Source organism: Puma concolor, chromosome C1 (genome assembly GCF_028749965.1).
Source record: "Puma concolor isolate L17-30 chromosome C1, mPumCon1.1.hap2, whole genome shotgun sequence".
Taxonomy (NCBI): domain Eukaryota; kingdom Metazoa; phylum Chordata; class Mammalia; order Carnivora; family Felidae; genus Puma; species Puma concolor.
This window is the reverse complement of record NC_141674.1, coordinates 73,890,095-73,915,127: the sequence shown is the minus strand read 5'-3', so window position 1 is coordinate 73,915,127 and position 25,033 is coordinate 73,890,095. Positions and strand designations below refer to the sequence as shown.

At 47.6% G+C, this 25,033-nt stretch overlaps 1 long non-coding RNA gene across 2 annotated transcripts; it reads right to left on the bottom strand.

Moving 5' to 3' along the window:
* Positions 1-298: 298 nt before the first annotated feature.
* On the bottom strand, positions 299-23,951 carry LOC147578147 (uncharacterized). Of its 2 annotated transcripts, XR_015254844.1 has the most exons (5): positions 23,774-23,951; positions 2,770-2,931; positions 2,282-2,329; positions 1,733-1,826; positions 299-1,121 (listed from the first exon to the last, which is right to left on the bottom strand). It is a non-coding gene; the product is annotated as an uncharacterized LOC147578147 (long non-coding RNA). The 2 variants fall into 2 exon arrangements; XR_015254845.1 differs by lacking the exon at positions 2,282-2,329.
* Positions 23,952-25,033: the final 1,082 nt, after the last annotated feature.

Below are 25,033 nucleotides of genomic sequence, written 5' to 3'. Positions count from 1 at the left end.
AGCTGCTTATTGACTGTGCTTGGTTGCTTTGGGGCTGAAAGAAGAACACAAGAGCGGCATCTGGGTGGCTCTGTTGGTTAAGCATCCGACTTCAGCTCAGATCATGATCTCATGGTTCGTGAGTTCGAGCCCCACGTCAGGCTCCGTGCTGACAAATCAGAGCCTGGAGCCTGCTTCGGATTCTGTGTCTCCCTCTCTGTCTGCTCCTCCCCCACTCACACTCTTGTCTCTCAAAAATAAATAAACGCTAAAAAAAAAAAAAAAAGAACACAAGAAAAAAAATCACGTACACGCTTGAATGACAAACAAAAGGACCGTAATAAATGAATCCACGTAGCTCTTAACGCAGCATCAGCCAAGGAAACAGCTCACAGGAACCGGAGTGGAGTTACCGGGTGGTGCCCTCCATATGTGCCTTTGCCTTCCTTCTCCTGTGTCTTCCTCTTTCTGTCCGTCTCCACCACTGGTAGTGCTCAGGATATAAGTCGCTCTCTAAAGAAAATAGGAAACTCTCACTCCTTTCTGCATTCTTGCCCCCAACTCCAGCTGGTGAGCAGGGCCCAACTTAAAGAGGGTTCTCGAAGAAGAAAGATATAAAGGCTCCAGATGAATGTTAAAGGTTAGTTGTGCAAGTAGATTATAAAACTTCTGCTCCAAGTAGGAGGCTTTGGAGGCCTCGTCCTCTACCGTAGTTTCTAAAACTTGGTATTAGACACTCCCCTCCCGGTTACCCAAAGCAACCAAACATTGTACAGACGGCCCAAGGCACTTTATGCAGGTAATTGACGTAGGCATTATGGTAATGAATAGGAAAACAGTTTAAACCTGGGAAAACATTCCTCCTGGTCATATTCTTCTTTCCCAGACGTCCCAAATGCTACCATTTGGCCCCACACTATTACCTATAGCCTTCCTTCATTCCAGCCAACAATGGCTTCCAGCAGTCCCACAATTCTCTTCTCCGTCACCTCCAAGCTCCAACCCAAGATACCCCCAGGAGCACTTCCTTCATGTTTTCTGGGCTTTCCCATCTTCCTTTGAAGTTCCTCTCACTGACTCTGGGAAGACTTCGTAGTACTGTGTTCCCCAAATTGCAGATTGGCAAAGCCTTGACAAGTATCCTGTTTATGTACGGAAAAATTAACAATCATTTACAGGTTACGATTCATACAGTCTTAGGGGCTGAAAGGGACACTTGAAGCAGTATTTGTCAGTTTGCAAACATTTCTCTGGCTTCTGACAACTTCCATCTATACAGTGAGGGTTCCGGGCCTTTGTGTCTAATGTTCTAGAAGCTACATAGTTGGAGTTCCAGTGCAAAAACCTGGGCCATAGGTACAGCTTCCTCCCTTCTCATCCACACTCTTCATTCCGTCATGCTGTGTGTGCATGTATAAACATGAGCCAACATGCCTGCCTTCACTCTATCCGAATGCTCATCAATTTGAGACCAAGGAGCAATTTTTATCCTTATACCTTAAATACTTAATATCGGATTGGCCACTGAATCGTATTTTCTTAATTGCAAATGTAAACACTCTACCTTATCCACATTTGTATCCACCCACCACAGGCCACCACCCCCTCCTTGGATGTTTTGCATATCCAAGATGCTGGATAAAAGCTTTTGAATGGCAAAATGAATGAAGAACCTTTCATATCTGGTTATTTCAATGAGTACCACTTGCCAGTTGATTGGAACTAAAGTCCCTAATTTTCAAGCTAGGTTTACCTTCCAAATGTGTTCTCCCATGGTCTTGGCTCCGCCGTTAAATAGCTGTATCGCTCAGCAATTACACAACCTTGCTTTACCTCCGTTTCCTCATCTGTAAAACGGGGATAAAAACTGTGCTTGCATGAAAGAATTAAATGAGGAAACCCATCAAAGCCCCAAGAACAGTGGCTAGCAATACGTCGCAAAATGCTCAATAAAGGTGACTACTGTTCTTTTAAACTTTGTCCAGCATACGCTTCATTACAGATCACTGTGATTCTTGTGTAATGTGTCGACTTCAAAAAGACTATAAGCTCATGTCTGTCTTGGTCTTATCCCCAGCGTGGTGGTCGGGTAGGGGGTAGGTGGTCAATAAATGTCTGAAGGCACCCATACAAGCATGGGAAGGCACACATTTCCACAGCCTTTTTGGGTGCTCTGAATGACAGTGTTGATGCATGCTCCTACACCATTCAAGATGCAGGAGTGGTTAAGATGCCAAGTGGTTAAGAGCACAGATGGCAAAGCCAGCGAGAAAGGACATGAATCCTTGGCTCCACTACTTACCAGAATGTGATCTTACGTGACTTAACTTCTGTGCCTCATTTTCCTCATCTGCAAAAGGGGAATAATAATAATAGTACCAACCTAAAAGGGGTTTTATGAAGATTAAACAAGTTAATGTTCGAAAAGCCCCTAGCGTTATATAAATGTCAGCTGCTATCATCATCATCATCACTTGTGAGTAAAGACAAGACACAAAGAAGACCTGAGAGTGAAAACAGGTGCGTGGCCTGGTGCTCGGGGGTGAAAAAGAAACGTGCCATACAGGCGCCTGGGTGGCTCAGGCGACTCTTGATTTCGGCTCAGGTTTCTATCTCATGGGTTCATGGGTTCGAGCCCCATGTCAGGCTCTGTGCTGACAAAGCAGAGCCTGCTTGAGATTCTCTCTCCCTCTTTCCCTCTTTCTCTGTCCCCTCCCCACCCTCTTAAAATAAATAAACTTTGAAGCAAAAGAAATAAGGAGAGCAAATTAAGCTTCTTTTTTGGGGCACCCGAGTGGCTCAGTCGATGATGCGTCCGACTCTTGATTTTGGCTCAGGTCATGATCTGATGCTTTCTGAGTTTGAGCCACGCATAGGACTTCTCCACTCTGAGCAGCAGAACCTGCTTGAGATTCTCTCTTTCTCCCTCTCCCTCTGTACTTCCTCTGTTCTCTAAAAAAATAAATAAATAAACATTAAAACAAAAAAAACAAAAAAACATTGTGCCACAAATACAGAGAATCTGTGGGATGGCTGAAAAGCAGTGCTCAAAATAAACATGAAGGTGTGCCATGACAATTTAGCTGTCATCAATATACCATGGGAATATTTTAGGTTCACCCAATCAAGGCCATACTTGAGGATAGGGGGTCACGGGGTGGGGGAGGGGGAGGGTTTTCAGAAGCGTGTCTGATTGGCAAAATGCAAACACTGCCTTGCCCACCATCTCCCATCACAAAGGTGGAGGCACACCTGTGGCCCAACACCCCTCCTCCAGTCTTGTGGCTGGAACCGCTCTTCCCGCCTTGCCAGCTCCTCCTGACCTGGGTTTTCTCATCACACTCCAGTTCAGAGACCCTCCAGATGTGGGGCTCTCCGCGGCTCCAGGAAACTTCAGGAAAAGACATCTTCCGTCTCAGAGCGATTGAAGGGCAGGCATGGGATTGGAGGAAGGAATGCAGAGAGCTTTGCTTCTTCTGTTTCCTACTGTGTGCCCACGATGGCTTCAGCGCCCCCTGCAGCCCAAAGCCGGGAGGTGATTTTCAGCTCACCACACTTAGCCAGGGATTGATTTTAAAATTATTCATGATTAGCCATCTCACCATTATCTACCTGCCTCAAGACTAGATGCTGCCCCTGAAATCCTCTTACAAGGGCCTGAAATCAAAATCTCATGGCTGGAATTTATCTGCCAAAATACACCGTGGCTTGAGAGCTCTTTTTTCAAGTCTTTGCATAACCTACCTATTGAATTCATGGCATGCAAATTATATTGCAAATCCTACGTCAGGGACAGAAACATGTCGTGGTTCTGTTACAGTCAGTACCTTATTTGTTATATCTATTGCAGACCATGACCTTCTGATATTTATTACCCCCACCCCTTACCCGTGTGCACAAATTGAAATGGGTCTCTGAAGATACATCATGAATGGGTCAACTTTGCTCAAGATTCTTGGCTCTTACATAACACTACACTTACATAATAAAGACTGGTGTGGCTACTTAAGTAAGTTTTGCAAGATGTTAATAAATATTATTATTTATAATATTCCAAGGAATATTATTTCCTTGGGATGGCCAAACTATCACATCGTGATTGCAGCAGGAATGCACACAGAGGTGTCTGGCTGCCAACAGAAGTTAAAGCCTTTGATATCAGGAAGGGTCTCAGAAGGGATGCAGAGAACATGGTCCACGAGGTTTCTCACTCGATAGATCAGCACAGAAAGCTTCACTCGTGTAGTCACGTGCTCATTGCCTGACTCTGGTGGGCAGATTCCATCCATGTAACATACAATTAAAAACATTTTTTAAATTTATTTATTTTATTTTGAGAGAGAGGGAGAGGAGGAGGGGCAGAGAGAGAGAATCCCAAGTAGACTCCAAACTGTCAGCGTGGAGCTGAAGGCAGGGCTCTAACTCAAGAACCAGGGGATCATGACTGGAGCCAAAATCAAGAGTCAGACACTTAGGGCACCTGGGTGGCTCGGTCAGTTGAGCGTCCGACTGCAGCTCAGGTCATGATCTCACAGCTCGTGAGTTTGAGCCCCGCATCAGGCTCTGTGCTGACAGCCCGGAGCCTGGAGCCTGCTTCTGCTTCTGTGTCTCCCTCTCTGTCTCCCCCAACCTACTCACATTCTGTCTCTGTCTCTCTCAAAAATAAGTAAACATTAAAAAAAAATTTAAAAAAAAAAAGTCAGACACTTGACCAACTGAGCCACCCAAGCACCCCTAAAACATTTTTAAATTTCTTTTTAATGTTTATTTATTTTTGAGAGAGAGAGACAGAGCAAAAGCGGGGAAGGGGCAGGGAGAGAGAGGGAGACACAGAATCTGAAGCAGGCTCCAGGCTCTGAACGGTCAGAACAGATCCCGATGCGGGGTTTCAAACCCATGGACTGTGAGATCATGACCTGAACTGAAGCCGGACGCTTAACCGACTGAGCCACCCAGGTGCCCCCAAAACACTTTTTTAAAGGGGATAATGTCCCTGTTTAAATTGGCCAGGCAGTGGTATAAAGGACGAAATCAAAATTCTTTGTGGCCTTCCCAAGAGTGGCATCACGCTCTTTGGAGAGAGAGGGAAGGGAGGGGCGGAGTTACACACGCTAGAATGTGCTGGGCTTGTGCCACAGCTCCTCTGGAATACAAGACGGCACAAAACCTCTTGAAGCCGATGGGAGTCCAAGGTAAGCTGCTTCACAAACACTCAGCCAATAATAAAATGTTTTGAAAAGCACTTAAGCTTAATGGGTTGAGGTGTTAACTCAGTGGAAGCGTCTGTTACTATGGAGAGGGACTGTGACAACAGGGCAACGCAACGCCCCAGGGCTGGAAAGGGAAGGCCATCAGGAGGAGTCACACCTCACACAGCAAACACATAACGAGAGGGCCTCCTGTAAAAAACGGCGGCCACATCGGGCCCGGAATGATGATGATGTCCCCACGGGACGTGCGATCGGCACCAGGATGGTCTCCAGATCCCCTGACGCCCGTTGGCTCGAATCAGCCTTCTTGAGTCGCTACTGTCTCCAGGCCCTCTCTGAACCAGACCTTCTAGGACCCATACTGATTCTTCCAGTCCCCTCTTGGCCGTTTGCTCAGAAGCTAAGGACCATGCTGAGACCAATGCATAGCCTGGTTCGGGCCTGCTGGTGTCACGGGCTCATGTTACATTCCGCCAGAATCTCTGACACAAGGCAGGCCATAGAGACATCACCAGGCCCAGGAGGTTCTCCTGCTAGAATGATTTTAGTTCCCCATGACTACTCACTTGGTGATTAGTCTTTTTATAATGCGGTTTCCTATCAAACATAGCATTGCCTTTAAAAGGATTTCAGTCTCCAAACTTCCTGTGATTGCATCATACCCTAAATGCTCATGTTCTAGCACCCATGCCATCTGGCAGCCATTCAAGTTCAGGGGCTGTGCATCAAGGGGGAAAACTGGTTCATCCTAACGCCATTTGACACAGGCCTTCCTGACAGTCTTCTGTGGTACAAGACACGGGGAGAGGCTGAGTCATCAGCCAGCTAAGTGCCTTCCTGACCCATACTGTTGAGTCATCTGAACAGCATTCAGAACCGTTGCTGTTGGCTCGGCAACAACTTAATACTCTGAAATTTATCCTTCATCAGGAGTATCCAGTCTCCTAGTCTGAGATTCACACCATTCTTTGAAACAGATAATATATTTTTTAATGAAAGAACAAAATAACATAATTACTTATCTACGGAATAAACGGACCTCTGCCAGCCCAGGTAGAGAATATGAGAAGGAGGGTTTGATTTTTCTAATTACACACAGCTTTTGGATAAGGGTGGTCGAAAGGACACTATTCCTCTCCCTGTCGTCATGATTGCTCTGTTGCAGCTAATCAAACTCTAATTCATTACAAACTGGGACAAAAAACAGAAGAGAAAAATAAATAATGGCTTCCACCAGCCCTTAAGCCCTATGGGAATCGCTGATTAAATTTGGCACCTGGGCCCTGCTAGAATGTGCCCTCCGTGAGAGCAGAGGCCTTGTCTGGCTTGCTTACAAATGTATCTCCAGTACCAAGGTGAGCACCTGGCATATAGGTATTTGCTCAAGGAATGAATGAATGAACGAACGAACGAACGAACGAACTAGGCCAGAGCCATCAAGAGCAGCAGAGAGGCCAAACGTCATAGTGGATAAAGCATGCAATTGAGATAAAATGCCTTGGGTTGAGTCCCAAGTCTTCTGACTGGATGAACTTGAATAAATTACCTCACTTCTCAGAGCCATTTCCTCACCGTAAAATGGAAGTAACAAAAATATGTATTCCGCAGGACTATTTTGCACATTGAATGATAAAATTCCTGTGAAGGTATTTCTTAAGAAAGTAGCAGTTGCCCACACTAGCAAACTGGAAGTTACCTTATATCCCACTGACTCACGTCCTCCCCAGTCCCACCACCCCTGCCTTAGCTACATGAGTCATCACCCAGATAGCTCCTGTCCCTTCCTGATGGACTCCCTGCCTTGAGCCTGGCTCCCCTATGGCCTCCTGCTGCCAATAAGCATCATGGGTAAGTAACCACTGCAACTGCCCAGGACCTCATGCTCAGAAAGACCCCATACTTGAGGTCTAATGCACCATGGTTGCCATCTTGAAATTCTTTTTTATGTATTTTTAAAAGTTTATTTATCTATTATTTTGAGAGAGAGAGAGAGAGAGAGAGAGAGAGAGAGAGAGAGAGAGAGAGCGCACAAGTGTGGAGGGACAGAGAGGGAGAGAGGGAGAGAAAGAGAATCACTGCACTGTCAGTGCCCCAACATGAGGCTTGAATTCACGAACTGCAAGATCACGACCTGAGCCGAAGTCGGACACTTAACTGACCGAGACACCCAAGCACACTTCCGTCTTGAAATTCTTAATAATTTAGTGTTTTGGAAGTAAAGTCCATGAGACAATGACCTGTGTGCTGAGGACTTAGGGCCTTGGCTTATATGGGTCACACCTTCCACCACCTCCTACCTCCTGGGACAGTTTCTCAGCCACCCACTTACCTGTGTCCTGGCACCATAGGCCCTACCCAGCCTCCCGCCTCCTTAACCCCTTCCAGTGACCACTGCCAACTCCACCAGCAGCAGGGGGCTGGTCACAGGTGTGAGAGGTCAGGGTTGGGTGAGCAGCCCTCACAATGCCTGGGGGTGGGCATGATGATGGCTGCCTCCACCCTAGGCTGACAGTGCATTTGGCAGGGACTTTCTGCAGGCAAGCCTTGCAACTAGTGCATCCTGACACAGACATTGTGATACCCTTTTGGGGGGCAACTGCCTGCCGAGGTGGGGGGCATCTGGCCTCTGGGAAGTAGAGATGCCTGACTCTGCCTGGAGCTGGGGCACAGCCCATTAGTCCAGCAGCTTCTGGGAGTGGGATCCCAGCAGCTAGTGACCACGCATGTCCCAAGTCTTGGGGTAGGGCCCCAGGATTCTGTGAGGGTCTACACTTGCCCCATGGATATCCCTGTGCCTCACAAAGGTGATATTAAATAGCAAGTTTAAAAAAAAAACACCATGACAGGTTGAGACTACCAAATAAAGGGAAAAAGCTCTTTTCTTTTTTTAAGTACCATTAACAGCAATTTTTTTCCTGTTTTTGAATAGGGAGCCCTACTTTTTTTTTGTACTGGGCCCCCTAAATGACCCTCTAAAGCTTGCCCTTGAATGTGTCAGTCATCTGTCAGACTCCTTCATTAAACTTGTCCATAATGTGGGTCATAAAGTTCAAGCTTCCTGGCGAGGCCCCCAGGAAGACCCTTCCTCGTCTGGCGCACAGTGACTTCCTCGGCCTCATTCTTTTCCCCTCACCCACATGTACCCTTCTCCTTGGCCAGCTTGAAAGATTAGTAGCTTCCCGAATGTGGTTGTCATTGGTCCTCACATATCCTTCCCTGTTACCATTCCTCTACCCCACTTTTATCTAACAATGTCCACTCAAGCCTCCCTTCCCTTCATGGCCTTCCCTGACTTCCCCAGACCTCCAGACTGAGTTAGGTGCTCCTCCTGTGCTCCTATATCAGCCTCCACTCTCAGGAGAGCCTTGTCATGACCCTCATCACTCTGTCCTATAATCCCTGAAGCTCCTACCTGGCCTCCCCACCCGACTCAGACAACCTGGTCCTGATAACAGGGATCATGCCTTTGGGAATTTCTATTCCTAGCACCAGTTATAGTGCTGCCACTTTTGGGGGGAACTGAATTCAATACTAAGCCGGACATGCTGGCCCTCTCTGCTCGTCCCCTTCACTGCCTGCTTAGGGAGATGATCTGAATTAAACAAATCACATCAGCCACTTTCTCTAGAGAGAAGAGTCTTTTCAACAACAGAGATTTCCGAGGTATGCTTTTAAACCTATTTTATAGACCTACCGCTTTCTGACCATGACCCCTTGGGTTTCAGCCCTTGCTTATCACCAAGCCTCAGCCACAGAAATTGGAGCTAGAAAGCACTGGACTAATTTTCTTAAGAGAACAAATCATTTTTTCTCTTTAGCACATTCATAAAGCTCCAGCAACTCAACCCCAGGGGTTAGCTCTTCCCTCTACCATTTTCCTATGGAGATTAATGCCCCATCTATTAGGATTCATGATCCTGGACCCAGAACCTGAACATAAGCTATTTGATCATCTGGTCCTCATTTTATAGTTTCAGGAGGCCAAGTGGCAGCCCCTGATTCTGACCTCTGGGACCTTGCTCCTTACACTGCTCCACATGGGCTCTTGTGAACCAGGAATGTTATTTCCTGGCTTTTAATTCACTCTTTTGCCCATCTCTCTTTGAAGATACAAAGTCATCCTTGCTTCTAGGTTTCTTTTTCTCAGGATCTCTAGACCATAGTGGAATCCCATCAAGTGTCTAGTAAGTATACCAGCCAGTACTAAGCGAACGAGGATTCGGTCATTTTCAATCGTCATTTCTCACCGGTGCTTCCCCACCACTCCCCAAACGTCCATCAGGTGGTTTGGTAAAAGTTGGGAAGAAGGAGGGATGAGACTATTGACAGCTATCGGTGACAAGACAATACAATTTACTTCACTAATGTGGGGGAGAGCCGATGATAAAGAAACGATCCTTGATGCCACGTAATGTTGACACAGTAGCCACACAAACCACATTCATCATCTCCCTGAACCAGCTGTCTCCTTGCTCTTGGGGGCAGTGCAATTGCTGCTGCCATGATGTCATGAACAATCCCCTCCTTATTCCACCACCATTCACGGATTTGTTAATAAGCTAGTAAGTTTCTGTTCCGGGCAGAGAGCAGTATGCAAGTCAGAAGCTTTCCAAATAGTCTGGAAATGGGTAGTTTTATGGTACATATCCCTAGTCACTTTGCTAACAGCCTCGGCTTTCAGAAATGTCATTAAATATTCCTTTCAAGAAACACATGAACCCCTAAATATGGCCCTCCTCCTCCTCCTCCTCCTCCTCCTCCCTACCCCTCCCACAGTCTCCATCCTTCAGGCACACTCTCAACTCCGAGAAATGTGGCCAGGAGAGAGCGAGACTATTTAGTGTGATGCAATACAGCCTGCTCAACTTTTGCATAGCAATTCAGCAAACACAGTTTTAAGCATTCAATTCTACTTCTACAGCTTCTTAAAATTCCCTGCAATATAATTATACTGATGGGAATGCAGAAAGATAATTGCTTTTAGAGGAAAGTTTCTCCTTTGTTCCATGTTCATCTGGCTTCCAGAAATGGAACAAGAGCCCTTGAACAGCAGAAATACGCATCCATGTGTCTCTAGTTATCATTTATTTACAAAGATAGACCTTGACAAATGTAATTTGTTCAATAAAATTAAAAGGATGCACGATAATTCACTTAGACAAAGAGACTTGAAAGGGGACGTCATCGGCAACAGCGCCGTCCATCATTCCAAATGATCAGCTGACTTTGAAGAAGTGGCAGGTGTTCCCCTTTTGGAATGCAGCATTGAAATAGTATTTAGAAGGGGGGGAAGAAAGAAAGAGAGCTCGGAATTGGAGCGATTCTTTATTCAGGCAATAATTATACAAATTAGATCTATGAAAGCCAGAGAATGACTGTGCCTTGAACCCTGTCTGTGTGCATAGAACAATGGGGAAATTAATAATTAAATCTATTACATATGCTCATAATTCAATACAAAAGATACCTCAGTAGTTCAAACACTCCTGTATTTTCATTTGAATAAGGCTTTCACACATTCTCCTCATTATATATGTATTATATTTTAAATTTAACAGCTTATTTTGTTGCCTTTATGTTTGAATTAATAAGGGCACACTTTAATGCACTAATGGGGAAATGCATTAGCTGGCTTTGCAGACATAACTTTGAAAAATCTCCAGTTTCCCAAGGGTGAAATCAATTTGCCCCATAACGTGTTGTCTCGCAGACACATCTGGAATCTTGGAAGAATAGCTCCCCTCTACAAGCTTCTGATTTGGGCCCCTGGATCTGAAAGAGGATCCCCAGAGTAGAAACCTTTGCTAAACTGAACAGACACCTCAAGATCATCTTCTGGATTCTGCAACGGCTTACCCAGCTATCACATGGTTTTCCGTGCCTGGCCCATGTTAGTTTTTTCAAGGAGCAAAAATAATTCGCCTATGAAAAAGTAAAGGTTTATTTTGAATCCAATAATTCATTTTCTCTTTTTCTGCTTTCTCACTCTCTCTCTCCCTCTGGCTCCCTCCATCTCCCTATTTTTAACGCTCCTTCATACTACTTCTGAGCCATGGAGGGTAGTAAAGAAATGGAAGTTAGAGAAGATAAAAGAGAGAGAGAGAAAGGAAAGTATAGAAAGGAAAGTATAACGTAGGGTGAGTAATGGTGGGGGGGGCGGCTTTCACCACTGCTGAGGCACCAAGAATTACTGGGGTTCCAGCATAGGGGGAATGCTGGTGAAGGGAAGCCCTAAAATCCAAGAGGGCAAAATGAGGTCACAAAGTGGGGGTCCCACTTACTTAGAAAATAGAGTGAGTCCCCTGAGGACTGAATGCTAAGGATATAACCAATGGAAAACAATCCATCCCCCTGCAACCAGGGAAAGAGACAAAGAAGTCAGTCGCTGAGAGAGAGAAAGAGAGGAAGCCTAACCAAATGTTCATATTTTGGTGCACAAGCGCTGCCAGCATACCCGGGGCGCCCAGGCCCACGCGGAGGCGCCGCTGCCACAGCGGTATGACGAGGACCGTGCCTTCGGAGGAGCGGAGGAGCGACAAATCCAATGATGCTAATTGCATTGCAGATTTCCAGCATCATTAGCAATTCTTAAAATTACATTTGCCCTGCTTAAGTTCTCTATTTCCACGTTGGTATACGGAGGGGGGCAGGTCTCCGAAGGGGATGCGGGTTACGAAGAAATTCAATTGGACACATTGGCTTCAGGTGTGCGGGTGGAGGCAGGCCAGCAGGGATTCACAGCCCAGGAAAAAATGCTTGTTTGTCTTATTTTAAATGCTGATTGCCGGGAGAATAAACAAAACCCGCAGCTAAATGGGCCTTAAAGGAACGCTGGGAATTTTGGAAAGAAAAAAAGCCTTACCGAATAACGGCTGGAACTAGCCCTGTGGGTCCTATGGTGACAAGCACCATCCAAACACCCCGAGCGACAGAGGAACTTGCATTTGAAATAGTTGGTGCAGAAATAACCACTTCTCCCCTCTCCTTTTGTTTGTTTGTATTTAAAACAAATGAATAAAATCCAGATGAATTAGTGTTTTTGCTTTGTTTGTTTGTTTCCTTAAAGAGAACATATTTGCTCATTAGGAGAGCTCGACAGCCAGCTCCAGAAACAAAAGCCCCAACTCCATGTCTCTTTTGGCAAGGACACCTTCCCCCAGCATTCCCCAGCTCAAGCCCCTCCGTGCTGTTGGGACAGGAAAGGAGCATCCCAAGAGGACAGCAGAGGTCAGAACCTGCCTCTCCCAAAGCTTTGGGGCCCTGACGCTGGGGCAGGGCTCTGCGCAGCTGGGACTTCCACTGTGGAGTCATTGAGAAGCCACCAACGCCACCCCCTCACAGGGTGGCCTCTAGTCTGAATCTAGCAACAGAAAGGGGGCCAGCTCCCGGGTATTTTTCCAACAATTTATGCCATGTAATTAAATTGCTAAGTATATATATATAACACATACACACGCTTAGAAATATATATTATATATACAGCTCTATATATAAACACACACATACAAAGTATGTATAGCTTTTAATTGGGCCGTCTTTTAAAAATAATTAAGCCAGTTTTAATGAAATACTGCTTAAGGCTGCTGGCAAGTGAAGGAGCCATCTTGCGCAGAGCATTAATAAACTGAGTCATTCGTACTAGAGGATGGCTAGCTGCATCGGCCAATTCACAGTATTTACTACCAGACAAGCTCAGTTCTCTGCCGCGGGCCCAGGACCACCGTGGGGGGGTACTGAGGCAAGAGCAGCAAGTCTGGGCCTCTCCTGTTCACTGTCTCATATGGTCCTCAGCGCTGCAATGCACTCCTGGCCCTGAGCTGGATGAAGGGTTTGTCTCCTTCCAGACAGGATCACAGCGGGAATCCGAGTCCACTCACTCTGCCCATGGAAGGATGAGGTGACCAACCACAGAGGCTGGTGAGACCTTCAGAGACCTTCAGATGCCTGTGGGCATACTGGACCAGGACTGGGAACAAGTGGATGATCAGTTTCCTCTTTCTGTGTCTCAGTTTCCTCATCTACAGAGTGAAAGGTATGTGCTTGTCAGCCCCATAGTATCAGTAAGATAAAAACATAGACAGCATTATTCACATGCAAGGTGCCGACGTGTTAATGTTTCAAACTCAACACGAGGGTAGTATACAACTTAAGCTAACACAATGTTATATATCAATCGCATCTCAATAAAATAGGAAGAAAAAAGATAAGGGTAGTCATTATTTTATTTTTAACGTTTATTTTTGACAGAGAGAGAGAGCGTGAGCAAGGGACGGGCAGAGAGAGAGGGAGACACAGAATCCGAAGCGGGTTCCAGGCTCTGAGCTGTCAGCACAGAGCCCGATGGAAGCTCGAACTCACGAACCATGAGATCACGACCTGAGCCAAAGTGGGACCCTTAACTGACTGAGCCACCCAGGTGCCTCAGGGGTAGTTGTTCTTTAACAGCACATGACCATCTCTACACAACAAAACAAGGCATTTAGATAAGACTGTTTTTAGATTTTCGGTAGCAAGAGGTATTTAGAGGCGAAGGAATGTCTGGCTTGGGTTTTAGTCAAAGGGATGGCTGACACAGTCTCCCATTCAGAAATCTTTACAAGCCTGCTGACTTCCACCAAAACCAGAGATGGGCATGCTGCCATGCACAGGTCTATTCCAACAAGATGTTACAGCAATGTTTCTTGACGGAAGGGGCCTGTGTGAGATTCCCCTTGAATAGGGGAGGAAGCTGACAAACCCCACATTACCCTGTTTATTTATCCCCAGTGACTGGCTACATCATGAAACGCTCTCCTCCAAACTCCTAGGAGAGGAGTGCCGGATGGCTCAGGAAGTTAAGCATCTGACTCTTGATTTCAGCTCAGCTCGTGATCTCACGGTTTGTGAGATGGAACCCCTAGTGGGGCTCTGAGCTGGCAGCACGGAACCTGCTTGGGATTGTCTTTCTCCTCTCCCTTTGCCCCTCCCCCTGCATGCTCATGCATGTGCTCTAAAAATAAATATTAAAAAAAAAAAAAAGAGTCCCAGGAGAAGAAAATAAGCCATTTACCCTCTCTTCCTTTCTAATGAGAAGAGGACATTGTAGCCCCATAAAATGAAGGAGAATACTAGTAACTCAGGGAACTTTCTCCTAATCCCACAGTGAGAAAAGCTGGTACTTTTAGATGTCTGTAATCAGCAAGGTGAAAGATTAGAGCAGTGGCTTAGATTGGATCACGTGAACAGCTGTCATATATTAGCCTTCTCTATTTGCCAGGAGGGCACTTCATAACATGAGTTAATAATCTTCACCACAACCCTATGAGGTAGGTAGTAGTATTCCCATTTTACAGAAGAGGGAACTGAGGCTCAAGAAGCGAAGCAACCTGAATTGCTTGAGGTCACAGTCCCAGAGGTCACAGATGTCAGAGGCAGGATTCCTCCACCCCAGGTCTGCAAACATGGGGCCCCTGGTTCTTGTAACCCTTCCTGGTCCTCCCTCTCCCTTCTCCTTCCCCTGGGACTCTTGATGCTCTGTCTAGTGTCTCTTTATTCTCACAGCTGAGGCTAATGTAGTTGAAGTTTCCATCAACTTCCCAGGCCTGCACTCCCAGGACACAATACTTCCTAGTCAAAAGGCAACTTCTGGGGCAGAAAAAAAAGCTGCCTTTATTCACAAATCTGACAGCCCTGGTAAACAGGAAAAGCATAATACCTGAAGTGTGCATACAGCACTAAGGAAGGAAAGGGACAAAACTTGGCTCCATTCTTGACTCTCCAGAATGGGGAGGCGGCGGGAAGCCTTGGTGTGGGGAGGGACCCCGGATCCGGCCTAAACCAGGGCCTGAGGGGCAAGACCAACCAAGGGACCTTGGAGAAAGGAGCCGAACTGGAGGAGTGAGGGGGGTGACCCAGTGGGGGCCAAGAAGCCATTTGTCTGGATGGAGCAGAGGAAATTGGCCAGGTGTAAATGGTGATGTGGACGTGAGAGAACAGCAACTGACTTTGAAGTAGGGAAACTTTATTGCGATTTGAGAGGCTGCTGGGAATCTCTGCGGGATCCTGAGGGGCACCGAAAAGAAGAGGGGCGGGGACCCCTGGGCTGCGGGAGGCGCGCCGATCCCCGCTCCCCCGACCGCCTCCAGGGGGCGCCCGCGGCGCAGGGCCGGAGGAGAGGCCAGTCGGTTCGCACCTGGCTGAATAGCGTCGTGACACCTGAGCCGGGCACCTAAACTCCCTGCGGCCCCACAGCCCCCGCGACAATCTCTCTAGGCCGGCTCGGAGGCGTCCATCATGCAAGCGTACCGTGTATGACGTCTGCAGCCTTTCAAAAGAGAAAAAAAGGGAGCTATAGTTAGCACCCCAAACCCCTGGAATGATGCCACTCAAGGCAAATGAATCTTTACTAACACAGGGGGCGGGGGCAGCGAAGAGGAACAAACACGCTTCGTCCTTTGGGGTTTAAAATGCTGAACTGGTGAATCCTAAAACCAAATGGGGGTATGACTCCCATCGCCAGACAACACCAGGGCTTTCCCCAGAGGGAAGCCGTGCTTTTGATGGGAGGACAGGGTGGCGAGAGGTGGCCAGCCGGAACCCCAGCCCCGAGTGGAAAGCCCGAGAATTCCGTGGCTCAGCGGCGAGTCCTCTCCACCTGCCACCGCTCCTCGAGCCGCGAGGATGTTCCTGTGGCGCCACCTAGTGTCCGAGGCGCAGACAACGCCCTGACGAGAGCTCCTAGGACCTTAGACTCAGGCCACCCGACTTTGGATTAGGCCTGTCATCCTGAGGACGAGTAACAACCTTAGGCTGCGCAAAAAGCTTCCCAAGACCCCTGTTCCTGCTGCCACCAAAACTAAGTAGAAAATTTGCCAGAATAAGTGGAATAAATGACGCCTTTCAGTGAGACGTCCATGAGGTGATGTCTGGTTTTTCCTAAATACAATGGCAAGTCGATTATTAATTCATCCAGAAAAAATATAGATGCTGTCATCGTATAAACATGAGTCCTAAGCAGAACTGAGCCTCAGACCATCTGGAGGAGCCGTCTGAGAAACACTGAACTAGAATTTTGGGCGGGACAAAGAAGAAGCTTTACTTTTAATTTAATGGCAAGTTGCAGACCTCCAGAGAAGAAGATTCCACAATGTAATGGAAAGAAGAGAGATCTGGGAGCCAGGATCCTGGGGTTCTGACACTGGCTCTGCCCCCAGTTATATGTGTGACCTCGACCAGGGGCAAACAGTTTTTACCTCTCACAACAATGCTGTGAGGCTCAGATTACTATTTCCACATGATAGAACCTCCGAGAGGTTACCCAAGGTCAGGCAGCTGGCCAGTGTCAAAGGCAAGCTTCAGACCCACCTCAGTTTAACTCCAAAGAGCACCCTCCTTTCACAACACACCGAATCCCTCTGTTTGGGCTTCCTCACCGACACCATGAAGGGGCTGTGCAAAGTGGTCACTTGGTCCCTTCCAGATACAGCAGACTCTGATCTAAGGTCTCAAGGGTCCCTTAAAACCCACTTCTAGTGCTCACAAACTCCACGGTGATAACAAAAGGGCCTTTAAAAAGGATTTATCTCCCTATAAGAACCATCGGACTTTATTTTCAGCTATGGGCAAGGAAACACCAAAACAGACGCGTCAGAACATCAAGCCTCCTTTAAAATTTAGGACTGTGGGAAAGAGGAGAAAATCTGCACAGGGCATTGAGTGACAAGTTATGGATCCGGGTCAGAAACCAGACCTGCGGGGTGCTGCTTATCTCTTGAGCCACTGGCCTCCCAGGGGATAATTGCCTTCTGATAATTGTTTAGACTTGATAAATACAAGAAATCAGGCAGCCGGCAGTTTATCTGGCTACCAGTTCAGATCTGGACAGAACTAGATTAAGGAGTCAGGCACATTTGCAATAACCTCAAAGATAAAGCCTTCCTATCTGAAGCAGTTTATCTCCTCCTCAAGGGTCATGTTGCCCAGTAACTGCCACCTCCAAAAGTTGGAAGGGAGAAACACACCAGAGGGCTCCAAATCAGCCCCGAGCCTTCTCTTGCTGCCAATTCTTACAGGTCACCAGCTTGAGAGCAAGGGGGTGGTGCTCTGCCCTTGTCTGGAAAGCCCGGGGAAATATGTTGTCCAAGTGGGACCTGGGCAATTAGACCCCGCCACCAAGGTCACCTGACTCCAAGGTCAATGGTTTTCTCATGGCTCTTCCTCTATCTCAGAGGGACAAGCTAAAGGAACCTCAACTGTCACCAGCAAAGATAAAACCAGGAACTACAGCTCAGATCTTGGATGCTGCTGAGCTGCACACTCACCATGTGACCAAAGGCCAGTTAAAACTCCTCCGGACCTCAGTCTCCTCAACTCTGAACTCAAGGGTTGAAGCAAATAATCTCTGAAACCCTCACTGAGACAGTTCAAGGACCTGAATCAAACAGGGAGGTACCCTTCTCCCCATCTCCCTCACTTGCACTCTCCCTCCACCCGCTTCTCAGCCTAAATTCCTCTCATTCCCTGAGCACGCTTCTCTTATTCCCTGGTCACTTCCCTGCATCCTCCAACCCCTTCCATCTGCTAGCAGCTGGCTCTACCGGGTGGCTGGGGAGCACTGGAAGAGCATCCCCTCAGAAAGCAGCCCCCCTGGGAGGACCTCTGAGCGCTTTGCCTGGGGTATGGACACAGCGTTTATTATCCACTCGTTACCAAGAAGTGAGGCCCACCTGTTGTCCCCCCGTCCCACTCGTCTACCTTCCAAGGGCAGCTCTTTGGCTTCCATAATATACTGCCGGGGAACAGCAGGACATCTTCTTCAGACAAACTCACTTGGGGTCAGATACTGAGGCAGCCCCACCCCTCCTTCACACGCCAGCTCTGGAGAAGGGGCTCCATTAGGAAAGCAATGCACAGCAAACAAAAGTCTTCTTCAACTTCCCTAAAGGCCTGGCCTGACACCATCTCTTTTAACAAAAAAAAAAAAAAAAAAAAAAAAAAAGAACAAAAAAACCCACAAAAACACGTTGGGGGCCTTTAGGGGACTCATAATTGAGCTGTATTCCAGGAAAGAATTTTCTAAAGAAAGGAATAAGGCATTGTTTTTCCAAGAACATTTTCTCCCTCAAGAAACTCCAAATTAACTAAGAATATTGTGCCTTAGTTTCCTTTTGGTTGCAGAAGAGGCCAGGGAAAGAGTATGATCTTTTTCAGGAAAGAGAAGTCCCACGGGGTTGAGGTAAATCCTTTGTGGAGACAGAATAGTCTACTTCTTTCAGAGCTGCCCCCAGTAGGCTGGCCCCACAGTAAGCATTTACTAGATGTGGTTAATTGACTGGAGGCAACGGTCAGATGGATTTATTCAGGAGAGTAGATTACAAAACTGGATGCCAGCAAAGACTAGCCAGTCCATCAGACAGGCTAGCCTACTCATCAGACGGCCTCACAGCCACCTCCCTCTCTGCCAGCCTCAGACCAAAGCCGGGGGAGAAAGGTAACGTATGCCCTATCAGGAAGGCCCTCTTCTGCACCCCGGGGGCCAGAGTGCTGTCCCTGGGTGCCTCTGTTCTGTGCCTTCCCTCTGAGCAATGATTCATGGCAGATATTAGAGAGGAAACAGCATCCTTCAATTCTTTCTACAATTCGTTATAGGGTTCTTATTAAGCAGTATCTTCAAACTTATTTATGTGATGTCATGCTAGGAAGCAGTGCCACTTTCCATGAGCACCGAATTCAATATAAGTAAGAGCCAAATAAATGCCACACGGTCCCCATGCAGGATCTTCTTGGGGAGGCAGGACGGGGGGCCTGGATAATCCCAGAGAGAGGTGGTGAACTCCGGAAGATAACCAGATAATGCAAACCTGGCTTCTTGGGCAGTTGAAGAGCTCTCCTCGCCTCTTCTCTGAGTGATTACTCCAGGGAAGCCGGCTTCCTGCTGGAGCACGACTTCAGTATGCTCTTAGAACCAACTCAGAAGCAGGGACACAGAATCATAGGTGCTGCCCATTGCCAAAGGGCCAGGACGTTACCCTTCACATCCTGTATCTGTTCTTTTTTTGGATGTTGTAAAAGACGCACAGATATACGTCTTTTATCCCTGTTTCCATGTTGAAAATGAACGGGCCAGAGAAGTAGGGAAGGAGAAGAAGCTAGTCCCGGAGCACGTCAAGTGCCAAGCACTGTGTTGGGAAATTGGTGAGGGCCCAAGCCCTCCAATTTTGGCCAGTGGGGAAAGGGAATAGTCATCACCAATTCCTTTATATTTGAATAAATGCACATATTTGAAAATGGCTTGAGCCACAACCAGACATGGGTGGGGAACCCCACAAGGTCTCCATGTCTTCTCTAAGAGCCCCTCTTTCTTCCAATCAGGTAGACCTCCTTTCATCCCCCGCTAGTTGATCATGTAGTTCCCTTTGTCTTCAGTACCTTCCCACTCTCCGCTCCCTCATTCCCGACCCCTTTCCACTCCTCGTGACTCATTTAGACATCACCCTCAAGAAAGCCTCCCCAGTTCTCTCCTGTCCAATTTCAGCTGGGTGGGCACCTGGATGTATAGACATCTTGTATCTCGTTTGCCACCACTGTGTTGTAATACTCTGTTTATATTGTCTGCTTCCCCAAGTTACTGTGAGCTCTTTGAAGACAGGGTCTTTTCCGTATTTGCACCCCCAGCATCTGTGCATTGAATTCTAGGCTACCACTTGCCCAGACAACCCCTCTGTGTTCTCAAACAAAAGATGTTCCTTTCGGGAGAATGCAGGCCCATTCCTCCTACCCACCCCCTACATACGCAATTGGCCTCCAAGCAAGACCTGACCAGTATGTGACTCTCCTGTTCAAGTCGGAAGAAGATGCTCTTTCCCCCTAGTGGCTGCAGCCCTACAGCAGGCAGCAAGGCCTAGTCAGGTGAACATGAGCTGGATTTCTGTACTCACCTGCCCCTGCTCCCAGGCAACCTGAACAACTGTATTGGGTGGCCCTGCTTGAGTCAGTCACTCAGCCATGACCACGGTGGCCCGCTTCTCCTGACCTCTGGTTCAGCTTCCAAGGCACCGGGCTGCTTTTCCACCCTGTTTTCTACCACTCCCCACCTAACCACAGCTGCTCATGAGACAAATAGCTGATGTGTCCTCAAAGTCACAATGCCCCCACGAAACCCAAACACAGCATCCAGGAGAGAGAGGCTGAAGACTTCCCGTTTCTTCCAGGTTCATTGCTGGCCTGCATTCAGGCCCAGGCGCAGGGGCTCGTTTGCATGGCTGGTTTGGAGCCCTTGGCAGATGAAAGTGTGCAGATAGTTTTATATGTGTTGCCTATCATTAAACCTCCCCTTCAGGGTTTCTTGTCGCCTTTGGTTTGTGTCTCAATCTGGAGCAAATTGAAGCAAAGGTTTAGGCCTCTGTGTTTTCTTGGTTTAATTAATAATTCATAATAAAATTTAATCAAGGCATAAGCTTTTGTGGAAGGTTATAAAACACTTTTATTTGCCCTGGAGATCAGAATGACCACTTTCTAAATCTGTGAAATGATTTTTTTTTTTTCCCAAATGAGGAAATTTTACTCTCAACTGTAAATTTCAGCTGTTTGCCATATGTAACCACAGAGAATCTGTTTATTGACTTAGTATATTAGAAGTAGTTAGGCAGGAAGAAAAATAAACCAAAACTCCAGACGGGAGAAAGTGCGGGAAAGAAAGGAAGAGCTGGAGTAAAGGGTCTAGCAAAACTCTAGCCTCAGAAAATAAGGAGACAAATGTCTGAACCCGCCTCCCAAGGGAGAAGACAGGGAGAGTAACCAGACTGGGAGACAAAGACAATGGCTGGACGGTAGTCACAAGCTAAATCAAGATCTTTGGAGAAATAAGCCGAGAATGCAACAGGGAAAAGGCGCCGTGAAAGGATATCAGACACTGCAAGGGGTCCCCAGGGGGGTATGGAGTCCTGCTTGTTAAAGTCCAACACAGGGCAGGTTTCCACCTGCCTGGAATAGCAGAAAGGAAATTCTTGCCTAATGGCAGAGGAAGAATCTAGGCAAGGGGTAACTCAAACCCCCATCTGTGGACAAAGCCAAACCACTAGGAAAGCAACTTAGAAACACGGATTCCTCAGCATCTCCTTTAAATGCCTTATAAAGCTCTGCAGGTGACTCATGTGCAGCCAGGTTTGAGAACCAGTGTTCCAGATGACCTTTCAAGGATCAGCACTCTCTGAGATTAAACAAATTAGAGCCAGAGAGGAAGGACAAAGTTGATGCAGAAGAACTAGACACCAGCCATGGATTTAGGCAATAATGTGTGATAAGAATTACTCTGTAAGAATTCCTGTAATAACAACATGTTATCAAGTGTGTGACAACAATCCCGAAGGAAGCGAATTATGATCTTTGCTTTACAAAGGAGGAGATGGAGTGTCAGAGAAGTGAAGGGACTGGCCTAAAGCCATACTGCCGGTGAGCAGCAGGGATGGGTTTCTTCTTAGAGCACCACGAGAAGGAGACTTTGCAAAATGATAAATTGTGGCTCACAACATGCTTAGAGTACACGCATTTCTCAGTCTTCAGTGTAGCTTGATGACTTCCCACTAAAACACGGTTCAGTGAAACTAGAAGGTGGGGCAAGGGAGATACCATGCGGTCCAGATACGCACACTGATGGCCCAGGGAGGCAGGAGAAATGTCTGATCCTGACGCCGTGGGACGCCAACCTGCATGGACCCCATATGGGGGACCTTGGAACAGCACCTTTGGTATCCCATGTGGACTTGCAAATATTGCCACTGGCCCACCCACCAGAGTTAACACTGATATGAGGCTGGTGTCCCCAAGTTCTCCAGATGGGGAAAATTCTTCCCAACTCAGCTGTCATGCCAGGAGGCTTCAGGAAAGCCTGTCTTCAGTATGTCTACCTGATCCCAGGTATTTCTGAGAATCCCCGAGGAACGTGTCCATGTTCCAGAGGTCAGGCCTATCTGTCACTTGTCACATTGTTCCATTCTCTCTCAGTCTCCTCTGTCTCCCTCATGGCGTAGGCACAGGCCCCTCACCTACTCCCCCAGAACATAATCAAGACCAACCTATAATATCAAGATTATCTGAAGCTTAAAGATAGCAGAAGGGAAGTACAACATAGAAACAGAAAGCTTAAACCCTGGTGAGAGAGAGTCCCAGCTATCTTTGTTCTTGTCTTCTAACTTGCCCCACATTTCAGGGGCTAGCCTAATTTTCCCCCAATTAAATGCTCTGACTGTGTCCCTTGATTAGAATCTAGGTTGCCCATACCTTGCAGGGTAAAACAAGAGGTAGAGACATCTTAGGCTGATCTCCAAGTCAACGGCAGCTCTGCGTGCAGAGAAGACAACCCCTCGCCTTATTTTACAAGCCACCTAGCTCCTCTTTGTCTGGAGTCTCTCCAGTCCAAATAGACTTTACTTGAACATGCCTCAATGCCCATTAAAGTGCTTCCTCCGAAATAAAGCACCATTTCCCTCAAGGATGAATCATATGGTCGCAATGAGTACGTCTCCATTTCTAGTTATCATGTTTCCAAAATTGCGGGGCACCAGCTAAGTTCCAACAACACCCTTTTCCCACTTCCGCTGAGCAGAGCAGAAGGGGCCAGGCTCATTCCTTCTGCCCCGCGTACTCTCTCTGGCAGTGGGCAAGATTGCTTTAAATGTTTGTGGGTTGGTAATTTTTGGACTCATTTGCAAGGCAAATGCAGACTATCTAAAATTAAGGTTCGGTGATGTGGGGCCCTAGCTGAGGATTTCTTTTGTTTATTTTGTTCTAAAACCACAGTCTTTCTCTACAAGATCATTATTGCAGACCTCGCAAGAGGGCTGATGGCTTTTATTCAAAGTCTGTGCTTTCCTCCCCATAAAACCTGGATGAACATGTCCTACTGGAAGGGACTGTCAAGGTGGGGTGGTTGGCTGGTTGCTGCTAAGTGCCAGTGCCGCTGGGGACAAGTCCAGGCTGGGAAGTTGGCCTGGCCTGGGGGCTGGTCTCTGTGCCAGTGTTATGGGTCACAATCCCCAGTGGGGAGGCTTTGGGCTGATTCCCCTTAGTGAAGTGTGGTGGTGGAGAGTGTTTGGTCAACTTCAAAGCCCCATGCAACTTCCTCAGCTCTTTAGTTCGGATTCAACCCAAGTCCCATCCGAACGAACGTGGGAAGTGGGGGCAGGGAGGGGCGGTGCTTAGTAAACTAAACTTCAACTGAGTTTACTCTTGGCAAAACAGATCTTCCCGAGTCTCAGGGGGGAAAAGCGCAGCTTAGACAGATGTAAACAGGCTCTGAGACCCTTCGGACATCAAATAACACTAGCAAAACAACGTTTAGATGAGTTAAGTGTAAATCAATCAGAAACATATGGACTACATTTCCCTGAAAATACACAGGGGTTTACAAATTACAGGCACAGGGGTTTGGCAAAAATGCAATTCAGGTTTTGCCAAACCTAAAATGTTTGGAGAAGATTTAAAGAAAGTAGACTGACCCAAAATGCCTTCAACTTCGCCCATCCCTGACACTGATAATATCCCACACAACCGCAAGCATTTAAGTGCATGGGTTTTAAGAGATTTATATGTTGAATAAACTTAACTACTCACAACAAGCGGAGATTCTTTTCCAGACGAACGTTCAGAGAAAGCTGGCTGCCAAGTGTCTGTACTCGCAGAAGGCAGAAAACATCTACCTTTTGAGTTGGGCCAAGGAGATATACCTACACGTTTCAACTTGCAACAGAATGAAATATGCTAAGCTCCGAAGCCTAGAGTTGCATATTCATGGAGCACAGGCTCCACTTTTCCACAGCCCACGCTTATCTTTCTGTCTTCGCACGACTGGCGGTATGGGTCCCCGTGTAGGGACAATATGTTGATAAAGTCCCTAGAGTCTCTGTTGCACGGTGACTCTCCCACATGTGGCAGCAGGCCATGACCCGTTTCTGTCTCAGAGGGAGGTTGTCCCAGTGGAACTAGGGCACCCAGCACCCAAACGTTTAGGTTTTGAGACTCCAGAGTGAAGACACAAGGTAGGGCAGACCTTACCCTGGGAGGAGGTCAAGGCCCCACACTGGCTTGGAGACAGTGAGAGCAGAAGGGAAAGAGAGGACTGAGGAGGGACCCCTGATAAAGCCCTGCCATGGCTCTGCTCCCCCGCAGAGGTTCGTCTCAGAGGGTCGTCCCTTAGGGGAAGGAGGGAACCACCCAAGAGGGAGGAGAATTGAAAAAGAAAGGTCACCTCTGCCCTTCCTTCCTGTGCTGCAAGGGCCAGCTGGCAGGGGTGGAAGTGACCCTTAGTGTGGGGAAGGCCTGTGACAGTCCCAGAGTTCCCTTAGTTTAGCAGCAGCGTGGGCGGGCAGCGGAATTTCCTGTAGACCCTCTTCAGAAGGGGCCTGGAAGTCGTTAGGGTCTGTGACCGAGGGTGGGACGGGATGATACAGTCCTGGGAGGCTGGCATAGACAGAGGAACTGGGTCAGGGGCCACCTCTCTCCGCTCCCCACTCCCCCCACTCTCCAGCTGCGATCATGAGCCACTCAGAATGGGGACATAATCACCAAGGACAAAAAGCCTATCCAGCAGTCACGGGAAGTGCCAGCCGTCAAGCAGAATAGGGATTTGAAATGGAAAGGACGCTGATGTAAACAAAACGTAACCTTTCTTGCACCCTTGAGCTGTGGTGGGAGAGTCTTGCCTCCTCAGGTGGATAAGGTCACAGGGTTGAGCAGACATACCCTGACCCCTAGGAGGCAGCCAAACCCCCCCCCCCCCCCCCCCACTCCACTCCAGGCTGAGGAAGGAAGGAGATTTGACCTGGTCTTCAGGGGGGTAGGGGAAGGTGCAGATTGCAACGGAAGGAACA